General features: G+C 29.9%; 1 pseudogene; it reads left to right on the top strand.

Moving 5' to 3' along the window:
- The first annotated feature begins 3238 nt into the window (after positions 1 to 3238).
- On the top strand, positions 3239 to 3901 carry LOC128668425 (putative glutathione-specific gamma-glutamylcyclotransferase 2; annotated as a pseudogene).
- The last annotated feature ends 7370 nt before the right edge of the window (positions 3902 to 11271 follow it).

The raw sequence follows: 11271 nt of genomic DNA on the forward strand, positions 1-11271 counted from the left end.
GATGGAGTGTTCTCGAAATTTTTATATAATATTCAGGGCAAAACATATTTTTCTTATTCGTTATCGTTATTCTTCGATAACAAATGTACATATTGAAACACCCAAAAGTATAACTGAAATAGAGCAATAATAATAATACTTTTGTAAATATAGACAATAAAATATTTTGAATTTATTATTTATTGAAAATGAAAATTTTGTTTCTACCCTGTGAAAATCGGGAGTAAATCCAGATTTGATACAGATGTTATTTAAATTCGAATTCACTCCGTCACTCGAAGTTCCGGAGTTTAAAAATAACACTTCGCACTCGAAGTGAATAAGGACTTCTTTACGAATGAAGTAATTTCGGAGTGCCGCGGATTTTATTTCAATCTGCATTCACTCCGGCCTGCAGTTTTAATATTTAAATAAATTTATATTTAATAGAAACAGCTGTTAATTAGAAACATAATTATTTAAATAAATAATTTATTCAGATATCAATAATTAAACTTAAAATATTACGTTTTTAATTCATAAAATATTTTAGTAACTCACTAAATTATAATTTCATACACATAATACATAGTGAAAATATTAAATTATTAAATAGCTATAATGACATAGATTTTATAGGAATATTTGATACTTTGGTGGAATATGAAATTTTATCTCATGGTATGGTCATGTAAATCGTACGACAGTTTGTGACTTAGTGGCATTATATTCGTGCAAGTTTTATTATCAGCTGCTTATAATTTTTAAACATCATTTAGCGTGAATATATGGAAAGGGAACTCGTAATTATTTCCGTACTCGATATAAATTTCAAAATCTCTAAGACCTGAGCCCACTATGTATTAGTAATATTTTTTTAATAATTAATATTTTCTGAAAGCCTCCTTCGGAGTAGAATTCACCCCAAAGAGGAGTAAACAAATAAAAAGTCATTAATTCCACGTTGTTTCTGGATTCATTCCACGGACTGCAAATTTTTTACAGTGTACTGATACCTTTTCCATTCTAATAACATTTTAATATACTGTTCAAAACGATAATAATAATATTAAGAATAAATATGTTACCTAAAGATTGCTGGAAATGTTCCTTATGATTGTCTGAAGTAAGTTATCGATGAACTTATTGAAAATAAACAATATGTTTACGTAAAAAGGCTTCAAGAAAAAATTTTGGTTGAAAAATTTTATTAATTCAACAGAAATATCAACAATTCATTCAGAAAATTTTGACTGCCCACCACTAAAAAAGCAAGATATTTACAACTTTAATTTTGGTAGTAAATCATAAATCTGACAATTTTTAGTGGTGTGCAGTAAAAAATGTTAAGGAATTAAAAGATTGGTTTTTTGATAATTACGCGGGAAATCTATCGTTGGAAAGATCTTTAAAAATATTTTGTAAACTGAAAAAAAATATTTAAGATATGAAGACAGAAAACATTGCGATGTTTTCAATGAATTTATCATCACTTGTGCCTCAGATAAAATTCACTGATTTTGGAATAAACTACCATTAATTATACAGAATGACAAGGATATTATTGGATACAGACGCTGCAACCAACAATATCACATCAACAGCAATTCATTCTAACAAATTTTTTAATGATATTCCCCTTATCATGAATTGTAAGCTATGTCATAATAATAAATAAAAATAATTTCTTCAAAAAAATAAAAAATAATAATTTTCATTTTTTTTTAACTTAGTACTTATAATAAATTTATATTTTAAAAAAGTATTCAGTCATTAAAAATAAATATTAATAACCAAAGTAGTTTTAGGAATTTATTTTTTATCGTTCATATTAGCGCTGAAAAGAAATGGCCGATCTCAATTAAACTTAGTATACTTATTCTATGGACGATTACTTTGGACAAGTTCAAAAATGAGCCAATTCGGCCTATAAGTTTAGAAGTTATAGTTAATTAGAATTTTGTAAAATTTTCAAAAAAAAAATTTGTTTACTGATTTAACTGGATATAACTTTTAAACAGCAAGAGATAACTTATTTTTGTTTGTTCTGTGTGAAAGCTCGTTCGATTGCCTTCAAGTTTCACTATTATTCAGCTCATTAATTTGAATATTTCTTCTAATAAATAAATGGTTTGGAACATTTACAAAGTACACTCATGCCATAAATTAAAGGAACAGAAAAATTTTAGAAATTTTTCAGTGATTTTTGTAGGGATGTAATTTCGTGAAAAATAATCGTATCGGAAAATAAAAAAAGGCCTTTTGTAGCTTAAAATCTCTAGTTTCGACGTATTTTTACCAAAGTTTTTCTATACCTTCAGCCATTGCGCAAACATGAGAAATATAATACCGCGAGAAAAAATTTTCTAAATTTTTTCTTCTCTTTGAGAGAGTCCACGGGCTGCAAAAAAATTTTTTCAGCTAAACCAATGCATGGATCGGTTTGCAAATTAAATCAGCTTCAACTTGCATTTTTTTGAGATTCACACGATAACTTCTCGTTGAGATATCAGCCTTTAAACGAAAAATGATTTTTTTGGGTTTGATCATCGATATTTCAGGTACCCATGAGCTCACAGTGAATTGAGGGGCGGCGTTAAAAACTTGAATAAATACTCTACAAGAGCCTCTCATCATTATTTGAAAAAAATTTTTTTTTTATTTTTAACATTTATTAGAAGAAAGTACAAAAAAATGACTTTTTTTGGTATTTTAGTAAGTCAACCGCTACTCTGCAAATATCGATAAAAAAAAATAATGTTGCCAGGGACTTTTTTAGCTTAATGTACCCTCAATGAACCCGCAAATTTTTAAATTGATTCATCGAGCCGTTTTTTGGGATGAATTGATTAAAGTTTTGCAAAACAATTAAAGGAACGAAACTTCTTCCTTTAATTATGTAGTCATAAGCAAAATGAATAAATATGTTTTTTCGGCTTTTCTTAATTTTTTGCATTCGTTACTCATTAATTGCAAGAATAAGACAAAAAGAAAAAAATTTCCAAAAAATGTCAAAAATAAAAATTCAAACACAAAAGAACAAGTTGCAATTATTTTTTTGTTTAATTTTTTTTCGACATTTTTTGGTCTTAATCATTATTAACAATTAACGTAAGACAAAGTTATTTTATTTGAGTTATATATGAATACATATATATATACACTTATCAATAATAACAACTTTTTTAATTATTATTATTTTATTGTGGATTGAACGTCTATAGATAAATCATTGCGTAAAGAAAAACAAATAAAAATTATGTAGGTTTTTGGTTATGGATCACTGATATGGAAAGTTGATTTTCTATATGAAAGAAAACTAGTTGGTTACATCAAAGGTTATATTAGAAGATTTTATCAAAAAAGTACAGACCATCGAGGAGTACCATCAAAACCAGGACGTGTTGTTACTCTACTGGAATCAAAAAATCTAGATGACCAAGTTTGGGGTGTTGCTTATCATATAGCAAATGAAAACATTGACAGTGTGGTAAATCATTTGGATTTTCGTGAAAAAGGCGGCTATGAAAGAAAGACGGTACTTTTTAACCCATGTAATCCAGTGAAAAAGAAACAATTTAATTTAATTGACTCGTCAGAGGATACCAATGATTTGAAAAGCGATGACAATTCAGTAAAATCTGAATTTATTTCTTTAAAAGAAAATCAAGTGGAAAAACCGTTTTACTTGACAATTTATATTGGCAATGAAGACAATCCAAACTTCGCTGGTGCTGAAAATATTGAAACGACTGCTAGTCATATTAAAAGTTCTCACGGTCCTAGTGGTGCCAATACCGAGTATCTTTATAAACTTGCTTCTGCTATGAGAATGATAGCACCTGGTGTTATTGATGATCATTTATTTTCACTGGAATCTGCTATTAGACAATTAGATGACGAGAAAAATAATGATTTATAAAAATTATTTTTTTTTTAAAAACCACTTTCGACAATTATTTTTATTTATTATTATGACATAGCTTACAATTCATGATAAGGGGAATATCATTAAAAAATTTGTTAGAATGAATTGCTGTTGATGTGATATTGTTGGTTGCAGCGTCTGTATCCAATAATATCCTTGTCATTCTGTATAATTAATGGTAGTTTATTCCAAAATCAGTGAATTTTATCTGAGGCACAAGTGATGATAAATTCATTGAAAACATCGCAATGTTTTCTGTCTTCATATCTTAAATATTTTTTTTCAGTTTACAAAATATTTTTAAAGATCTTTCCAACGATAGATTTCCCGCGTAATTATCAAAAAACCAATCTTTTAATTCCTTAACATTTTTTACTGCACACCACTAAAAATTGTCAGATTTATGATTTACTACCAAAATTAAAGTTGTAAATATCTTGCTTTTTTAGTGGTGGGCAGTCAAAATTTTCTGAATGAATTGTTGATATTTCTGTTGAATTAATAAAATTTTTCAACCAAAATTTTTTCTTGAAGCCTTTTTACGTAAACATATTGTTTATTTTCAATAAGTTCATCGATAACTTACTTCAGACAATCATAAGGAACATTTCCAGCAATCTTTAGGTAACATATTTATTCTTAATATTATTATTATCGTTTTGAACAGTATATTAAAATGTTAAGAGATTTTATGACAGCTTTTAATTACCCATTTATTAATGCGCTGACCATGTTCTGATTAGGGCTGTGCGAATCTCACTCGTATCGAATAATTAGAATCTTAAATAAATTGAGATTATCTCTTACTTTTTATATTTACACCTTCATCATCGCTATATTCGAATAGTTAGTACTTGCGTAACCTATTTAATTTCTAAATCATCCAAATTTTACTTCTATTAATTCATTATATTACTTGAAATCAAGGCTAGAGAAATAAAATATTAACCATTTATTTTTATATCTATTAAAATTAGTTATAACAATAAGAACAACAACGTTAATTACAATTATAATTATTTATAAGAATTTGAATTATTTAATAGGTTTTTCAAGTTTCTGTAACATCAAGTTGTTCGATTTAAATTTTTATGTAAAAATAATAATCGGGCAACATTATCTAGTGACAAAGAACTTTTTTTCTCTGTGACAATATCTGCTGCAGCTGAAAATAAACGTTCACTTCCCACCGATGTGGACTGAACCGGCAGATATCGTTTTGCCGTCAACGATAACAGTGGAAGTTTTGGTGATTCTTCCCTTCACCATAAAAGTGGATCATTCCAAGGATCAATCACGTCTCAATACAAATACTGAATCAATTTTTGGTCGATGTCTTTTTAAATTAGAATATTAGCGGATTCATTTTCACTTGTTTGTCGCTACTTCATAAAACCCCAAAATTTTGTAGGTTTAACGCCAGCCGACTCAGAAATTGATTCAGACTCGACTTGATAAACTTCATTCGGTAATCTATACGCTATTATTCCATCCTTAATCTCTTTTTTTATTACTTCTTTTGTTTTTTCATCTGGAAATAAGTAATCACTGTACTGATGATCGAGAAAGCTGCATTTGCGGTCTGGCGTATCGCTTTCAATTTCACTAAAACGTATGTTCGAACTTTGGATTAGATTTTTCGAGAAGTTATACGCTAATGGTTTATCAGTATCATTCTGGTAGATCTCAGGCATCTGGTCAGAGTTATCTATACTATTTCTCTCGTTATTATTGTTATCAGTAGTGCCATGATCACTTCCATCGCTTTTGTCATAAAAATTATTATAAGCATTGTTTGATTCCTCGATGAAATCAAGATTCTCTAATGCTGTTTTGATTTCATTAAAGATCGATTTAATCATAGACATGGTAGGATATTTTGAACCACAGGAGATTTTTGTTGCTTCGTTGTAAGGATCGATAACGTTTATAATCAGCTCTTTTTTCCTACTCAGTACCAGATAATCCAGGTATCGTAGTGCAACGTGAAAGGACATTTAATAACGGTTGTTGTAACCGCTTCATACGTTCAAGTATGTCGAACTCTGAATTCCAGCGTGTTTTCACCATCTGAATTAATTTCAAAGAAGGTTCATCACTCAAAGTTTTCTGTGCATTTTCAAGATCTCTGCGCGCTGGATCCGAATGGTGAAAGTGGGTTGCAACACGTCTTGTCTAAAAGATAGATAGATAGATAAATAAATAGATAGATGTAAACACAACAAAAAAAAGAATTTCCCGGCGCAATTAATTTTTACTTGACCCAAGAAATTTTTTGTATTATGAAGTGAAAACAAAAATTTTCTTGAGGTGAAAAAAAATTTCCTCGGAACAAGAAAAAAATTTTTTAGGCGAGGAAAAAATTCTTGAGCCAAAAAAATTTTTGTTTTCAATTCATAACACAAAATATTTCTTGCGCCGAGAAATTCTTTTTTTCTGTGTAGATATAAATAGATATATACATATACATATATATAGATATACATATCAAATAGATAGTTGTTCCTACCTTACTAAGTAATTCAGCGATCCCTTCAGTATGCTTTTGAGAATCGTTTATCACCAACTGAAGCGTGTGCGCGAAGCAATAAACATGGTTACCAATCACCATGGCGAATAGTATTGATAATGTTCGCCGCATTGTCCGTAGTAAAAAAGATTGGAATATTTGGTAAATCTAATAAGTTCCATTCACTCATCATATTTTCAAGTATCGATTTTTTATTTACGGCAGTGTGACGATCTTTAAATTGTCTCATGCCTAACATAATATTCTTCAATTAAAAGTTGGTTGTCATATAGTGCACCGTCAGAGATAAATAATGATGTCCAGACCGAGATTTCCACCCATCAGTCATAGTAGACAAACTCATCAATCCTGCTGCTATGTCACTTTTTAATTCATTCATTAATTCTCGTTCCGTTTCATTATATAAATCAGGACAAAGACTACGAGAACATATAGTACGAGAAGGTCGATCGTAGGTGTTATCCAGTCGACTCAAAAGTCTTTGAAAACCTTTATCCTCAATACACGAAAAAGGCTTCAGATCTATTGCAATCATTTCCATGCATAATTGGTCGAATGCAGATTTACAACGAGGTGCAAGTTTTAATCGTTTTGATGATTCATCAACATTATTATTGTCTTCTATTATTTTGCGTTTGTTCCTCGCTTTAAAACATTTACTGTGGAGATCAGGATGATTTGATAATGAGTGCTTCAACATAGGCGACGTTGTAGCTATTGAATAACATGTTTATCAATAAATATTTATTAATTAAATAAATTATAAAAAAAGTAATCAAACCCAAAAATAAACATTATCTTACATGTTGGTAGTTTCAAAACAGCAGGTGTTACAAATCGCCTTTCTAAATTCTTTTGTGCAAAGCTTAAAATAAGTCCAAACAGGGCTTCGTTGCGTACTAGGTAAAGTCTTATTCACTTCTGTCATTTCAATATCTGATTCCACATCGACATTCATACTTTCTTTTTTATAATCTCGAGATGACATTATTTTAACTATTAATTTAAACTTAAGATTTTTGTTCTTAATAATTTTTCACAATAATGATGATCGTTGGGCGTTCAATTTTTTAAATTAAAATTTTACGTCTCGTGATTATTAAATCTTGTTATTGCTGCCAATCGTCAATTAAATTTGTTTACCCGGAAAATTTAGATCTGTTCTAATCAAATTAAATCAGCTCAGATCAAATTTGATCATAATTTATAGTGAATCCAGATCAGAGTAGATCTGATTTGGTATGTTCAGACCAAAGTAGATCTGATCAGATATGACATTTTTCTTCGGGGAAAAATAGTCCAGATCTACCCTGATCAAATCTAATCAAGTCAGATCAACCTAGGTCAAGTTAGATAAATCTAGATTTAGTCAGATAAAAATAGATCAGCATTGATTAAACAATCAATTTATGAAGTAAATATAAATAGATCTAATTGGACCTGTACGAATCAAACCAGATCTGAGCTGATATAACTCTTTCTCGAAAAAAACAGATCTGCTCTGATCAGGTTAGATCTGTACAGATTGTAAAGAAATATTTCTTTACATTAGATTGTAATTATAAGATTAACTAGCTGAATTTTGACACATTCACCAAAATGTTGATAATTGTAGAAAGTCTATTGTAATTAAAATAAATAGATTTTATTATTTATTCAGCTACTAATTCTTTTATTATAGAAAATATAAACATGACAATAATATATTATCGATATTGTCTGATATTCATATAGGTACTTTATGTACATCGTTACATTACATTCTCGGGTAAATAACTATAAAATACTTTGAGGAAACATTCTTTATGTATCCTAAAATGAGTTTACTTTCATTATTGTTTATAAAAAAGTGATCCTTTATATTTATGCAAAATGTTTCGTATTGATTATGATCATTTTTATTTAACAAAAAATCAGCCTAATTTCTGACAATATTTAATTACTTATACTCATTTTATTTAACCGTCGAGAGCAATAACTATTGGATATTTTGTTTTATCTAAATTAGTGTCTTCTTAATTATAAGTTAATTTGTATTATGTGGAGAAGAGTGATCTTGAATATGAATCTTTATTAAGTTAAATTTCAATTTTATCATTTAAAGGAGAAGATAAAGCTGATCTCATACAGAACATGAAACGTTTACTTTTAATTTTAATGGCTTCAATTCTATATATTTTATATTATTGTGATATATTTAATACATTTTTAATCAGACTTCAATTTTTATTAGGATAGAGATAAAAGAACAGATCTATTTAGTTCTAGCAAATTAAATCAAATTTGATCTGAGCAGACTAAGAGGGTTTTTTATTTACCTTGATCTGTTTAGATCCAAGCAGATCTATTCTGATCAGAGTAGATCTAATTTTATCTAAACAGATCTAGCCAAAATGCAGATCTGAAATATCAGATCTAATTTGATCTGAATAGATCTAAATTTTTTTTCCCGGGTAGTATATTTATTTATACATATGATATATACATACAGTTTTGACAGTAGCAATGGTATGACACCTGCTGCTACTTATTTTATTTTTACGGTTATAATTTTTAAATTTTTATTTACCGCCGAAGTGTCTGTTTGTGACGTAGTGCGCTATCTTACAGCTCTATTAGCTTAACTGACTCTTAAGGCAAAGAAAGTAATGGAAGGTGGGAGAACTCGTACGCTCAGTACTATTCGAAGTTCCTTACAAGCATGCCCAGATTTTTGATGCATTAAAAAAAAAGAGCATCTGGCCTTACCCGGAATGGAAAGGTAGATTTCTCATGTAAATACGATAAAGCTATAATAGTGTTATTAATACTTATTTTAAAAGGTTAAATATAAATTTCCGGGAAATGAGTTATGCCTTATCAATTAAAAGTTATTAGAATACTAAGCTGCAAAAATAAGCTTTTTTTATTTTTTGTGAAATTTTTAATATCATCAAATTGTTAGACTAGATGTTTTATAAAATCAAGTATTACAGTGAAAAGAAAAGCTAATCGTTTGAATTTTGAGATGTTTTTTACAGAATTATCATTTTCGGTTCAAAAGCTATTTTAGGATAAAGCCAGAAAATTTATTCTTATGAAAATCTGAAAAAATTTCAAACACCCACAACTTCCAAACTAATCGACCGATTGGGCTCATCCTCGGACTAGATCAAGGTATTCGTCCAATAAATAAATAAGTGTGTAAAATTTTATTAAGATCCGTTAAGAATTACGGGCGCTATCGTGATGACAAGGCGCGTTATATTGTACATATAAATATATATATATATATATATATATATATATATAAACTTTTGAGTGGATGGTATTTTTCGAACCTACTAGGTAAAATAAGATATATGGTCGCAAAATTCTCTGATAATTCGATCATGAGACCCATTGCAATAGGCCGATTTCTAAAGAAATCGACCTAAAAAATAAAGACACTCAAATTTATTTCAATATGCCAAAAATTACTTGAACGATTAGCTCGTGGTGATCCCGGTATCAATCCTCTGGACGCAGCGTGTAAAGAACACGCTATTACGTACTCGAATAATCGTGAAAACTTGGAAGCACATCACGAGGCTGATAAAATACTTGCTGAGAAAGCGTGGCAACGATTTCAGGCTGCGGACGCTGGTATTGGTGAAAAAGCTGCTGCTTTGAGTGTAAACACAATCAGGAAAGTGTAAAAAAGATTTGGTATAGAATCGAAGAAAAGAAAAACCAGCAATAAGTCAAAATTAGCGCTGAGGCAAGTTATCGCAGCAGCTAAAAATTGCATGCAAACTGGAGGTGATTCTATTAAAACGGCACTGCAAAGTGCTCGTGAAACTGTTAAGAAATTTAGTGAAAGAAAAATATGTCACATTGCCATGAATTTTACCACTTCCACCTAAAACTGGTGGTGCACTTCCTTTTTTAATACCACCATTTGCTGGCTTCAGTGCAACAAGAGCTTCGGCTGGTGGTGCTGCTGGTATAGCAAAAGCTGTCAACGATGCAAAAGCTGCTAAAAAAAATCAAAAGAAAACAAGCGTCATAATTTAAAAATGGATGAGTGAGCTATGGGTAGAGGCTTATACTTGAAACCTGGAGTAAAGCGTATGGGTCTGTATTTAGATCCCTATCGCCGAGTAGGCAGAGGACAAAAAAAAATAAAACAAAAAAAACAATTAAAGCTACCAGATTAAGCACTCATAAACATTGACTTGTTAGAATATGTCAAGGCACTCAAAACTCCTTATTTTCGTGGTGCATTTATGAGAAATGAGTTACCATGTCTGGTTCAAGAGAAAATAAATAAGCAATTGTCAATCTTGATAATTAAATCGGACCTGGTACTCATTGGGTTGCATACCAGAAATATGCTAATGAAGTTATTTACTTTGACAGCTTTAGTAATTTGCTACCACAAGATTTAATGGAATATCTTGATGTTGGCAGCGTAAAATATAATCACAAAAGATATAAAAACTTTAATACAATCATATTCGGTTATTTGTGTTTTAAATTTCTCAGTGGGCAACTATAAATTAAAGTAACTCAGCTTGCAGTGTATCAGTCATGGCTAAATCATTGACATTGACACATTTCGAATCCTCTTCCGTATTGGAGACTAATTATTTTCCTCCAATCGAATTATCATCAGCTAAAAATTATGTTCTTGGACTTATGGAGATAATGACATTTAATTCAATACCTAATATTGATGATGGCGCTAATAAATTCTACGTGATTTATCCTCTGGATAGTATTCCCTCGCAGGTTTGAATTACGGTGGGAACACCGTGGAAGTGTAAACACCGGGGATCCACCGTGGTTACACGGTGAGTTTGTTCCACTTGAC

This window comes from Microplitis demolitor, chromosome 8 (genome assembly GCF_026212275.2).
Source record: "Microplitis demolitor isolate Queensland-Clemson2020A chromosome 8, iyMicDemo2.1a, whole genome shotgun sequence".
In the NCBI taxonomy this organism is placed as follows: Eukaryota; Metazoa; Arthropoda; class Insecta; order Hymenoptera; family Braconidae; genus Microplitis; species Microplitis demolitor.